The following is a 12,283-nucleotide window of genomic DNA, read 5'->3' as shown; positions in this document are numbered from 1 at the left end:
ACTACCGTCCATCACCCTCTGCCTCCTAGCTTCTGCACAATAAGCCCAACTCCCTCACAAAAAAATATGATCAGCGATAGGAAGATACAGTAATTTTTGAAGGCAGTTAATCAAGTAAAACGGCATTCAAGGACCGTTGGAATTGTTCAAGGTAGGCGGCGCCAAAAATAATTATTCTAAATTATTTTGTAACTTTTATATTCGAACATCACATTTCACCTTGGATGATCTTTGATCGAAGTGAAACGGTTAACTCTCGCTCGGAAGGAAAAGTTCCTCAGTGAAGTGGATTGGCGGTAGCATCTGTTGCTTTCTGACACATGCGCAGCACAGGGGAAGCAGACGCCTGGTCCCGTCAGAGTATCGCAGCGTTCCGCCCGGCTCGCCCAGCGTCTGCCTTCAGGCAACTTAACTCTGGGGGGACTCAAGGAGCATTCGGCGTCCGGCGAGGTGAGTGTGGCTGGGCCACGGTAAACCGGACCTCAACGTAGACAACTTTATCGCTATTGAAGTCGTAGCTGCCTTTTGTTCTTCCCCGAGGCGTGGCATCGCCCAGTCGTCATTGATTGCACCACATGTTGAATACTGTGCTGAAAAAGCTCTTTTAAGTCAGCTTTAGTGCACCTTTTATGGCGGCCGCAAACACGTGGAGAGCATTTCTTTTGGAAAAGTCTGTGGAACCAAGTTTTGTTTTGGGGATATTTAGATTGGGGCCGCTTTCCAGGGGTGGGGTGGAGAAGTGCCAATTCTTAAGATTTTCTTGAAGTTCAAGGATAATCGGTTTAACTGTGAATCCAGTCTTTGGTACAAGTTAATTATATTTTTGGAACAAGTACTGGCTGTGTTGAGATGGTTGCAGGCCTATCGATGGCTAGTTTCCTGTTGGTGGGATGTTGGCACTAACAGCACACCAACCGGCACCGCCTTGCCCTGGTCTCACATTGCTCGCTGCGATTAATCTTCCACCAGAGCATACTAGTATTGTACTCACGAAAGAGAGAACCGTTATATGTCGTTTTTCAGGATCGTGGGATGTTTTACAAGCATGTCCCAGCTGTACACGTTTATAGAAGTGCAGTTGTTGTGCACTATGGAGAAACGAGAAGTGCGACAAAGACAGGTCACCGCAACGTGATAATGTAATGTGTCTTCAATTACGGTGGTCGAGGATGGGCATCGCTGTGTCGAAGCCTCACATTGTTAAATTCAAGTCTCTAGTTTGAGCTTTTTGACTCGAAAGAACACTGCCACAGCAGTTGGCAACATCTAAAAGAAATATTTAACTTTTGCTCAGTGTACTCAATTGAAGTACATACACTTGGATCGATGAAGAGACCAAACCATAGAATATGGACTTTGGTAGCTGAGATTATTAACTAACGTCATGTGAAACTTAAAGCTTGACAAGGAGGCTGGGAGGCCTGTTTATTGTGGGTGTTTATATTCCACACATGGCTTTGCCAGCTCTAATTGTTTGATGATGACTGCCCAGAATAACTTGATTTTTGCCCTTGACCACACCTACCTTCTCTCCCCCCCCCCCACCACCCCAGCAACCCTTAAGTGTTACCTGTTTCAAGCACAGCACATGGAATCAGAATCAGGTTTATTTTCACTGACATATGCCCTGCAATCTGTTGTTTTGCAGGAGTAGTACAGCACAATACTGCAAAACTACAATAAACTACAGTAAGAATATATACGTTAATGAGTAGAGCAAAATAGTGAAGGAGTGTTCATGGGCCATTCAGAAATGAGGTTACAGAGGGGAAGCAGCTGTTCCTAAAATGTTGAGCATGTGTCCTCATACTCCTGTACCTCCTCCCTGATGGTAGAGTTGATGTGGGTTCTCCATAACAGATGCTGTCTCTTGAGGTAGCATCTTTTAAAGATGTCATTAATGGTGGGGAGGCTAGTGTCCATGATGGAGCTGGCTGAGTTTACAATCCTCTGCCTCTTTTTCCAATTCTGTGCATTGGCACCCCCATACCAGCCAGTGATGTAACTGGAGCGTTCGCCATAGTAGTGAGTTCTACATTTTAACTGCTCTTTGTAAAGAAGTTCTTCTTAAATTATTTAATTTTTAGTGACTGCTCTTTAAGCTATTCAAGTTTAAGATCTTGAACAAAGAGACTTAAATGCACTTTTTAAAAATTTGTTTCCCCTCTTTTAAGTCATAACTGTCTTGCCAACTTCTCTTCTTGTAGTTCTGATCATTGTATTGGTTGCTGATATCACTCAGGATGAAATCACAGACACTGTAATTTCAGGCATTTGTCCATGGGCCACTTTTCTGACCCTTTTAGTCAAGGTGGATCTATCCTTTTCTCTTTCAAGCTCCGTGGTGGAACACAGCATACATTTGGAATCAGGCAGAGGAGAGAGAGTGAAGGGCGAAGATAACGAAGGTTGGGCATATGATAGTAACTTTGGTGATGGTATGAAATTCTGATGAAGAAGCTGCATGGGCAGATTTGTCAGAAAGAAGGGGGAAAGTATTGATTGAGAGTTACGGGATGCATGACAGAATGTGGATCAGCTGCAAGCGCTTTCCCTGTCACTTGTTATTTTCTGCTTGGTGTGAAGGGAACCAGTGTGCAGAAGAAATGCAGGACCTCAAGCAGATGAAGTGATTAAATGAGAAGGAGTAACTTTGAAAAGAGAAAGTTTACTCAGGGAAGCATTGAATCATGAGCAATGCTGTGGGGGATGTTCTTTGTAAGCTGAAGCTATTCGTTTGCTTCTCTGAGCACACACATTCTTTGTCTCAGTTTGTCTTAGTGATCAGTGTAATATATGGAAATTTTACTGGTTTGATAGACAAGTACTTATATAAAATTGATAGCTTGCTGGAATTGCTTGTCTAGCTCTGGGCTTGCCTTGTGAAAAAGTAATTAGTGTTCTATTGTTATGAGCCCTGTCAATAAAGATTCCCAAAGCAATCTTAATGATAGCTTAATATGTGTATTTTCTTATCTAACTTGGAGTTTAGAAGTTGAATTGATAAATCCTGAATGGCGAATTTGAAACAGCATAAAGGAGGCCGTCCTTGAATGCTGTATGAGGACAGAAAAGTTTGGTATATGCTTGGGTAATAGTATTTGGCAATAAAACAATGTGGAAGAAGACCAAAATTTTAGTAGGATGACTGTAAGTTTGTTTTTCAGTTGTTAATATTGCTCTGCCTTGTATATAATAATGGTATAATTATGTTTTGAATGGAATTAAAAATTACCTAGGCAGATAAATGACTTAAGAAAATTTGAAGAGGCCTATTGAGCCTGTTCTGCCATTCAGCAAGATCGTGATAAATCTTTTTACCTCGTACCATTTTCCTACCTTTTCCCATCTTTTTGTTGTTGCTCTTAATGTCCATCAGGTGCTTGACAAAGGGAATATTAACTGCAATCAACTTTACAACAAAATGATAAAAATATTTCAGAAGAAAGCCTTTAACTATTTAGCTTTCCTATGTATACTGATTCTTGGTGCATTTCCAATAGACCAGAATCCTGTAGGCTGACTTTGTGCAACTTGCAAAAATCTTTTTCTCTGCCCATGCCATTAAGCAATTATTTGAATTTTGACTATTTTTGGAATCAAACAGCTTGGACTAAACTCTTCAGTCTTTATTTGGTATTTCTAAATAATTGGAGACACAAGATTGCAGATGCTGAAGTCTGGAGCAACACACAAAAAGCTGGAAGAACTCAAAAGGTCGAGTAGTATCAATGTAGAGGAACGGACACAGTGTTTCGGGTCAAGACCCTTTATCTGCACTGAAAGATCGAGGGAAGATCGCCAGTACAGAAAGATAGAGGAAAGGGATGGATCAGGTGATAGATGGATCCATGTGAAGTGGGAATGGAGTGATCGGCACATGGGGAAGTGGGATTAGTGGGAATGGTATCAGAAGCTTGGAGATCATAGGTGGAAGTGACAAATGGCCAAGGAAAATAGAATCTGATAGGAGAGGAAAGTGGAGCATGGATGAAGGGACTGCAGTGGGGAGGAAAACTAATTAGTGGAGAGTGTGGGTGACGGGCAAATAGAATGGATGAAGAGAAACGGATATGGTGATAGGGCCCATGTGAATCGAGGAGTGAACAAAGAGGGGATAAAAGGGACAGGGACAAGCACTTAACAAAAAAATGGAGAATTTAATATTCATGGCTTCCTTTTCACTCCCAGTCGTCTACTGCATCTCCAAGCCTGAATGCTTGAAACTGCAGTGAATAGCTCTGAATTGCCTTACTGCTTATTTCTTGACAACTATCAATGATAAGTACATGCAATTGGTGCTATTTAGAACTGTTCACTAAAAGTAGTATCTACTGGCCACATGAGTGCACGTGACTGACTCTAGTTAGAAACTGGCAATATTCTCCTGTCCCAATTAAACAGCACAGTGTGCCAAATAAACAAAAGTAACCCTGGTTATTTTCTCAGTTAGTTTTTGTTCTGTAAGTTTGTTCATTATGTGTGCAGTGTCGTACGACAAAGGGGATCATGACTATGATTGTTCCTGGCAAATTTTTCAACAGAAGGTGGCTTGCCATTGCTGCCTTCTGTCCCGCGTCTTTACAAAACGGGTAATCCCAGCCATTAGAAATTGTCTGCTTGGCATCAGTGGTCACATAACCAGGAGTTGTGATATGTACCCGGTGCTCATATGCCCATCCACCACCTACTCCATGGCTTCAAGTGACCCTGATCGGGGGGGGGGGGTGTGTGGGGGCAGGTGCCACGCCGGTGCCACGCCCTGCCCAAGGGTGACTAGCAGACTAGCGGAGGGAAGGAGCGCCTAACCCCTCCTTTGGTAGAAATGTATCTGCACCCTGTTCTTTATGAGTTGTCCCAAGTAAGTGGCAGTTCTGATGAACCAATGGCCAAATTAACTGGAATCCACTGTATCAATAACGGCAATTGGTCTTAATAATCTTGTGAGAACTATTTTTAAAGCTTTCTCATCTTTGAGATTCATAAATGCTTTTTAGAATACTAGATTGTTAGGGAGAATGATAATTTAGCATGGACTAGATGGACCAAAGAGCATTTCTGTGTTGTAATATTCTGTGACACTAATAATGCTCCAAAAATGATGTTGCAGTTTAGAACTACGCAAGACCACACGTCTGTGAGAAACACCAGTCAATGCTGATAAATGAAAGAAAGAAATGATATTAGGTATCTATCCTGAGCATCATCCAACTTGAAAGTAAATTTTATCAGAAGTAGTTTTCTTGGGGCCCTCCACTGACGGGGTCAGCCATGGATGCTGTATTCCAGCTGTCTACATGGTTCGCAAGCCAGGGCAGTACAATATGGAGAGCAAGCTGTTGCCCGTGATGCAAGCTCCCCCTCCCTCCCCACAAAGCTGATGAATCCAAAGGGACGGCTGAGGTTAATACAGTTTGGCAGGCACCAGTGGTATCACAGGAGTTGGCAGTCAGCATTAAACCGAATGTAGGACAACCTTAGCGACTCCTACTCTGGATTTTTCCCTGCGCTTACTCCTGAAACCTTCTCCATGAATGGGTATAGTCCCAAGGCAGCGGAGGTTTGAAATTAGACTTTTCTTTCTCCTAGGTGAGCTGCCAACCATGGATGCCAAGCCCCATTTGCTCAAAGCGACTGGTTTTAAGGCACCAGTAACCTGGCTTTGCCCCTTCTCCCATCAGTAGAAATAGTTCCACTGCACGTAAGTCCGGGAGCTGGACTTCGTTGTCAGAGCCTATTTGAGGTGCATGACATTGGGGGCATTTAATTGGTAGCGGAAGCTTGTCCCCACTATTGTCCCCAGATATAGCAACCTTAAGGAAACAAAAGTATGTACATGTCACCATATACTACTTTGATATTCATTTCCTTGCAGGCATTCATAGTAGAACAAAGAAATCCAATAGAATCAATGAAAAGTGATTTATCAATGTATATAAAAGATTTAGATGATGGAATAGGTGGCTTTGTTACCAAGTTTGCAGATGATATGAAGATTGGTGAAGGGGCAGGTAGTGTTGAGGAAATAGGTAGGATGCAGAAAGGCTTAGACAGATTAGGAGAATGGGCAATAAAGTGGCAACTGAAATACAATGTTGGAAAATACATGGTTATGCGCTTTGGTGGTAGAAATAAATGTGCAGACTATTTTCTAAACGGGAGAAAATCCAAAAATCTGGGATGCAAAGGGATCTGGGAGTCCTTGTGTAGAACACCCTAAAGGTTAACTTTAGAAAAGATGTACCGGCATTGGAGTGGGCCAAGAGGAGGTTCACGAGGATGATTCCTGGATTGAAAGGGTTATCATACGAGGAATGTTTGATGGTGCTGGATCTGTGCTTGCTTGAATTCAGAAGGATGAGAGGGGATCTCATTGAAACCTTTCGAATATTGAAAGGCCTAGACAGAGTAGATGTGCAAAGGATGTTTCCCATGGTGAGAGAGTCCAGGACAAGAGGGTACAGCCTCAGGATAGAGGGGTGCCTTTTCAAAATGGAGATTTAGAGAAATTTCTTCAGCCAAAGGGTGGTGAATTTGTAGAATTTGCTGCCATGTGCAGCTTTGGAGGCCAGGCTGTTGGGTGTATTTAAGGCAGAGATTGATAGGTTCTTGATTGAACATGGCATCAAAGGTTACGGGGAGAAGGCTGGGAACTGGGGTTGAGGAGGAGAGAAAAAAAAATCAACCATGATTGAATGGCAGAGCAGACTCGATGGGCCAGATGGCCTAATTCTGCTCCTATGTCTTATGGTCTAAAAGCTACACATAAAGACTGACAAGCAACCAATGTGCCAAAGAAGACAAACTGTACCAATACAATAAAATAGTAATGATAAATAGGTAAATAAATAAAACTAAGAAGCTGACTTATAGTCCTTGAAGGTGACTCTATGGATTGTAGAATCAGTTCATTGTTGAGGAGAGTGAAGTTATGCACACCGGTGCAGGAATTTAATGGCTGAAGAGCATTAACTGTTCCTGAACCTGGTGGTGTGGGATGTAAGTCTCCTGTACCAACGACGGTATATCTATCAATTGTATTTTGTTCTTTAAGAATTGTCCCAAATAAGTATATGATAACTGATGGGCAAATTAACTGGAATCCACTGTATTTCTATGCTTAGTTATGCTGATCCAATGTAATAAAGTCCAACTTAAATGAGGGTAACATTTAACTTTATAATTATTCTTAATATACTGTGTATTTTTGGCTTTCTTCTTCACGGGTAGCTTGTGATCAAGTCTGAGTGCATTCACTGTGGTTTTGTGGTGTCTGAATTAATGATTAAATATTGATAATCAATATGGGAGCTAAAAACACTTTCACAGATGCATCAGTTGGTGCTGATGTAATGGTGAGGTGGTTTATAATGTTTCAAAAGCTATTTGAGCAAGTTACTGTGACCTGCTTGTCACATCTGAAAGAGAACATTTTGATTCAACATTTTCCATTGTGCCAGAATTCATAACTTAATGGGGAGCAAGAATTGGAGGAACAAATTTGTAAGGAGATACCAGATATTTGTAGTAAGCACAAGGTTGTGATTGTGGGAGATTTTAATTTTCTCCACATAGACTGGGAAACCCATTCTGTAAAAGTGCTGGATGGTTTGGAGTTTGTAAAATGTGTGCAAGATAGTTTTTTTGCAGCAATACATAGAGGTACCAACTAGAGAAGGGGCAGTGTTGGATCTCCTGTTATGGAATGAGATAGGTCAGGTGACAGAGGTATGTGTTGGGGAGCACTTCGGGTCCAGTGATCACAATGCCATTAGTTTCAATATAATTATGGAGAAGGAGAATTACTGGAGCCAGGGTTGAGATTTTTGATTGGAGAAAGGCTGACTTCGAGGAGATGCGAAAGGATTTAGAATGATTGGATTGGGACAATTTGTTTTATGGGAAGGATGTAATAGAGAAATGGAGGTCATTTAAAGGTGAAATTTTGAGAGTACAGAGTCTTTATGTTCCTGTTAAGTTGAAAGGAAAGGTTAAAAGTTTAAGAGAGCCATGGTTTTCAAGGGATGTTGGAAACTTGGTACGGAAAAAGAGAGAGATCTTCAATAAATATAGGCAGCTTGGAGTAAATGAGGTGCTCGAGGAATATAAAGAATGTAAAAAGAATCTTAAGAAAGAAATTAGAAAAGCTAGAAGAAGATACGAGGTTGCTTTGGCAAGTAAGGTGAAAATAAATCCAAAGGGTTTCTACAGTTATATTAATAACAAAAGGATAGTGAGGGGTAAAATTGGTCCCTTAGAGAATCAGAGTGGACGGCTATGTGCGGAGCCAAAAGAGATGGGGGAGATTTTGAACAATTTCTTTTCTTCAGTATTCACTAAGGAGAAGGATATTGAATTGTGGGAGGTAAGGGAAACAAGTAGGGTAGTTATGGAAATTGTGATAATTAAAGAAGAGGAAGTACTGGTGCTTTAAAGGAATATAAAAGTGGATAAGTCTCCGGGTCCTGACAGGATATTCCCTAGGACCTTGAGGGAAGTTAGTGTGGAAATAGCAGGGGCTCTGACAGAAATATTTTAAATGTCATTAGAAACGGGGATGGTGCCGGAGGATTGGCATATTGCTCATGTGGTTCCATTGTTTAAAAAGGGTTCTACAAGTAAACCTAGCAATTATCAGCCTGTGAGTTTGACGTCAGTGGTGGGTAAATTGATGGAAAGTATTCTTAGAGATGGTATATATAATTATCTGGAGAGACATGGTCTGATTAGGAACAGTGTACATGGATTTGTGCGTGGAAGGTCGTGTTTGACAAATCTTATTGAATTTTTTGAAGAGGTTACTAGGAAAGTTGATGAGGGTAAAGCGGTGGATGTTGTCTATATGGACTTCAGTAAGGCCTTTGACAAGGCCCCACTTGGAAGGTTAGTTAGGAAGGTTCAATCATTAGGTATTAATATTGAAGTAGTAAAATGGATTCAGCAGTGGCTGGATGGGAGACGCCAGAGAGTAGTGGTGGATAACTGTGTGTCAGATTGGAGGCCGGTGTGTAGCGGTGTGCCTCAGGGGTCTGTACTGGGTCCAGTGTTGTTTGTCATATATATTAATGAACTGGATGATGGGGTGGTAAATTGGATTAGTAAGTACGCAGATGATACTAAGATAGGTGGAGTTGTGGATAATGAAGTAGGTTTTCAAAGCTTGCAGAGAGATTTAGGCCAGTTAAAAGAGTGGGCTTAAAGATGGCAGATGGAGTTTAATGCTGATAAATGTGAGGTGCTACATTTTGGTAGGACTGATCAAAATAGGACATACATGGTAAATGGTAGGGCATTGAAGAATGCAGTAGAACAGAGGGATCTAGGAATAATGGTGCATAGTTCCCTGAAGATGGAATCTCATGTGGATAGGGTGGTGAAGAAAGCTCTTGGTATGCTGGCTTTTATAAATCAGAACATTGAGTATAGGAGTTGGGATGTAATGTTGAAATTGTACAAAGCATTGGTAAGGCCAAATTTGGAGTATTTTGTACAGTTCTGGTCACCAAATTATAGGAAAGATGTCAACAAAATTGAGAAAGTACAGAGAAGATTTACTAGAATGTTAACCTGGGTTTCATCTCCTAAGTTACAGAGAAGGGTTATACAAGTTAGGTCTTTATTCTTTGGAGCATAGAGGTTGAGGGGGGACTTGATAGAGGTATTTAAAATTATGAGAGGGATTGATAGAGTTGACATGGATAGGTTTTTTCCATTGAGAGTGGGGGAGATTCAAACAAGAGGGCATGAATTGAGAGTTAAAGGGCAAAAGTTCAGGGGTAACATGAGGGGGAACTTCTTTACTCAGAGTGGTGGCTGTGTGGAACGAGCTTTCAGCAGAAGTGGTTGAGACAGGTTCGATGTTGTCATTTAAAGTTAAATTGGATAGCTATATGGACAGGAAAGGAATAGAGGGTTATGGGCTGAGTGCAGGTCCGTGGGACTAGGTGAGAGTAAGAGTTCGGCACGGACTAGGAGGGCCAAGATGGCCTGTTTCCGTGCTGTAATTGTTATATGGTTATAATATCTGTAGAAGGAATGGTGAAATGTCAGTTCCTAAACTTGCTTTACTGTGTGATGGCCAAATGTATGACCTTTAGCATGTAGGGCTTTTCACATTAACATTATAAGTAAGCTTCATCTGCAGTTTGGCCATACATAAAAAAAATTGCTGAAGCAAACGTTTTTCTCTGATCTCAGCCCCAAATTATAAGTTCGATGACACCTCCAGCGCCAAGTGTTTCTGCTTCACGGAAATTTCCTTTCTCCCTGCAGCAGTTAACTTCATCAGTATATTTATATATTTCATCAATCCTGTTCCATCATCACTAGTGTGTGTCACTATTAGGCCACTGTCAGGCTGGAGGAGCAACACCTCGTATTCAGTCTGGATAGCCTCCTCTTGCATCTTCTCTTCTCACATACCTGTCACATCCCCCTGTTGCCCCTCCTCATTCCCTTTCTCCCATAGTCCTCTTTCCTCTCCTGTCAGATTCCTTCTTCAGCCCTTTATCTTTTCCACCTATCACCTCCCAGCTTCCCACTTCATTCCTTCTCTTCTCCCCCCCACCAAAAACCTGACTTCACCTATTACCTTGTAGCTTGTACATATTCCCCTCCCACCTTATTGTGGCCTCTTCCCCTTTCTAGTCCTGATGAAGTGTCTTGTACCAAAACGTTATCTGCCTACTCTTTTCCACGGATGCTGTCTGACCTGAGTTCCTCCAGCATTCTGTGTGTGAGACTCTGAATTTCCAACATCTGCAGAATTTCTTGTGTTTAAAAGTTGGGAGGTTATGCTCCAACTTCAAAAAAGCACAGTTAGGTTACAATTGGAGTATTGCACGCAGTGCTGGAAGGATGTGGTTATATTGGAGAAAGTGTAGAAGAGGTTCACCAGCGTGTTGCTGTAATTAGATGACTTCAGTTATTTGGAGAAATTAGATAGGCTAGACTTGTTTTCCCCGGAGGGACGGAATCTAAGGGGTGACAAAGGTGTATCAAATTAGAAGAAATATGGATAGGGTAGGTTTTTCCCATGGTATATTTAAAAAAAAGGCATGAGTTTTAGGTGAGAGGAAAGTATTCTGTAAAATTTGAAGGGGAAAGTTTGGCGCAGAGTATTTGATATCACCAGACGTGGTGGTGAAATCAGGTTCAAACATGTTTAAGAGACATTTTGACAGGCAATTGACTAGGTGAGTCATTGAAGAATGCAAACCTAATTACATTAGTAGGCAAGGAGTTAGTCAGGATGGTTAAAAGATGGCATGGATGTGATGGATTGGGAGGCTCATATCTGTGCTGTATGACTATGACTCTCTTGTCGAATAAATGCCTGTTTATGATGTGATCATTCTGCCTTCCAGGGGAGCTGAGACACTGATAAATGATAGTTTTTTATGGGTTTTGTTGTATGCATTCTGTGTTCGACTTTTTGTTCAAATCTTGGGGTGTGAATTATCTGTACAAAAGAATATGCAGACACATATCTATGAAAGGATTTTATGACTTTACACCTTGTCTAATGATTTTGCATTATTTCTCTTGTAGATGATCAAAGCTATTGATCACCTTGTATCAGGGAGACACATCTATATTGCTCGTGGTATGAAAGTTACTTTAATTTTCTTCTCTTCTCTTTTTTTCTTCTGGCAGATTGGGTGACCCTTCTACAAATCTCCATTTCTTGAAAACCACCTCCCATGCTGAGATTCCATAATGTAAGCATTCTCCACGACCTCCCACTTGCTTCATCTTTCGTCCTCCTTACAAATAAATATAATTGCACACTTTTAAAATATGTTGTTAACGTAATAATATACCTTAAGGCTGCATAAGTCTATTCTTGTGTGGTATACAGGACTACATGCTTGTCCTTTTATTCTGAATGGAGGCTCAGGAAAAGGGGAATTATTACATCTAGTTTGGGTCTTCTTGTAACCGGGTGACCGTCGGATCTTATTCAGTATCGTTAAAAGTGTACTTAGGCATCCATCCGGGTAATGCTAGAATAGTTGGCTGTGCCTTTAAGGGATACGGTGATGTCATTACGCACACGCGGGATAGTGGGGAGACCATTTTGCTTTCTGCTGAAGACGTGGTTAAGGTATTGGAAGTGGATTCTTCCCAGAGTATTATGGGCATGGTGAGGAAAGATTTCCACGAGTGAAGAAATCAACGCTGGGTAGCGTGGCTTATACCAAGTTCCTCACCATCCAAGATTGCCACTACCGTATTTGTACCCTATTATTTCTGGTAATTTTATACTGCATACGCAATTCTG

General features: G+C 41.4%; 1 protein-coding gene across 5 annotated transcripts in view; it reads left to right on the top strand.

Annotated features, from left to right (window-relative positions):
- The first annotated feature begins 333 nt into the window (after nucleotides 1-333).
- Nucleotides 334-12,283, top strand: part of LOC140205852 (very long chain fatty acid elongase 4-like) — a 147,380-nt gene continuing 135,430 nt past the window's right edge. For 4 of the 5 annotated variants that reach the window (XR_011887985.1, XR_011887984.1, XM_072273638.1 and 1 more), the window contains exons 1-2: nucleotides 360-450; nucleotides 11,656-11,720. The gene's annotated coding sequence lies outside the window, so the exon portion shown is untranslated. Of the gene's footprint in view, nucleotides 451-11,655; nucleotides 11,721-12,283 lie in introns of all 5 variants that reach the window. The other variant, XM_072273640.1, reaches the window with a different exon arrangement.

The sequence above is a fragment of the Mobula birostris genome, chromosome 12, assembly GCF_030028105.1.
Source record: "Mobula birostris isolate sMobBir1 chromosome 12, sMobBir1.hap1, whole genome shotgun sequence".
In the NCBI taxonomy this organism is placed as follows: domain Eukaryota; kingdom Metazoa; phylum Chordata; class Chondrichthyes; order Myliobatiformes; family Myliobatidae; genus Mobula; species Mobula birostris.
Note: the sequence above shows the minus strand (reverse complement) of the source record. Positions and strands in the feature narration are given on the sequence as shown.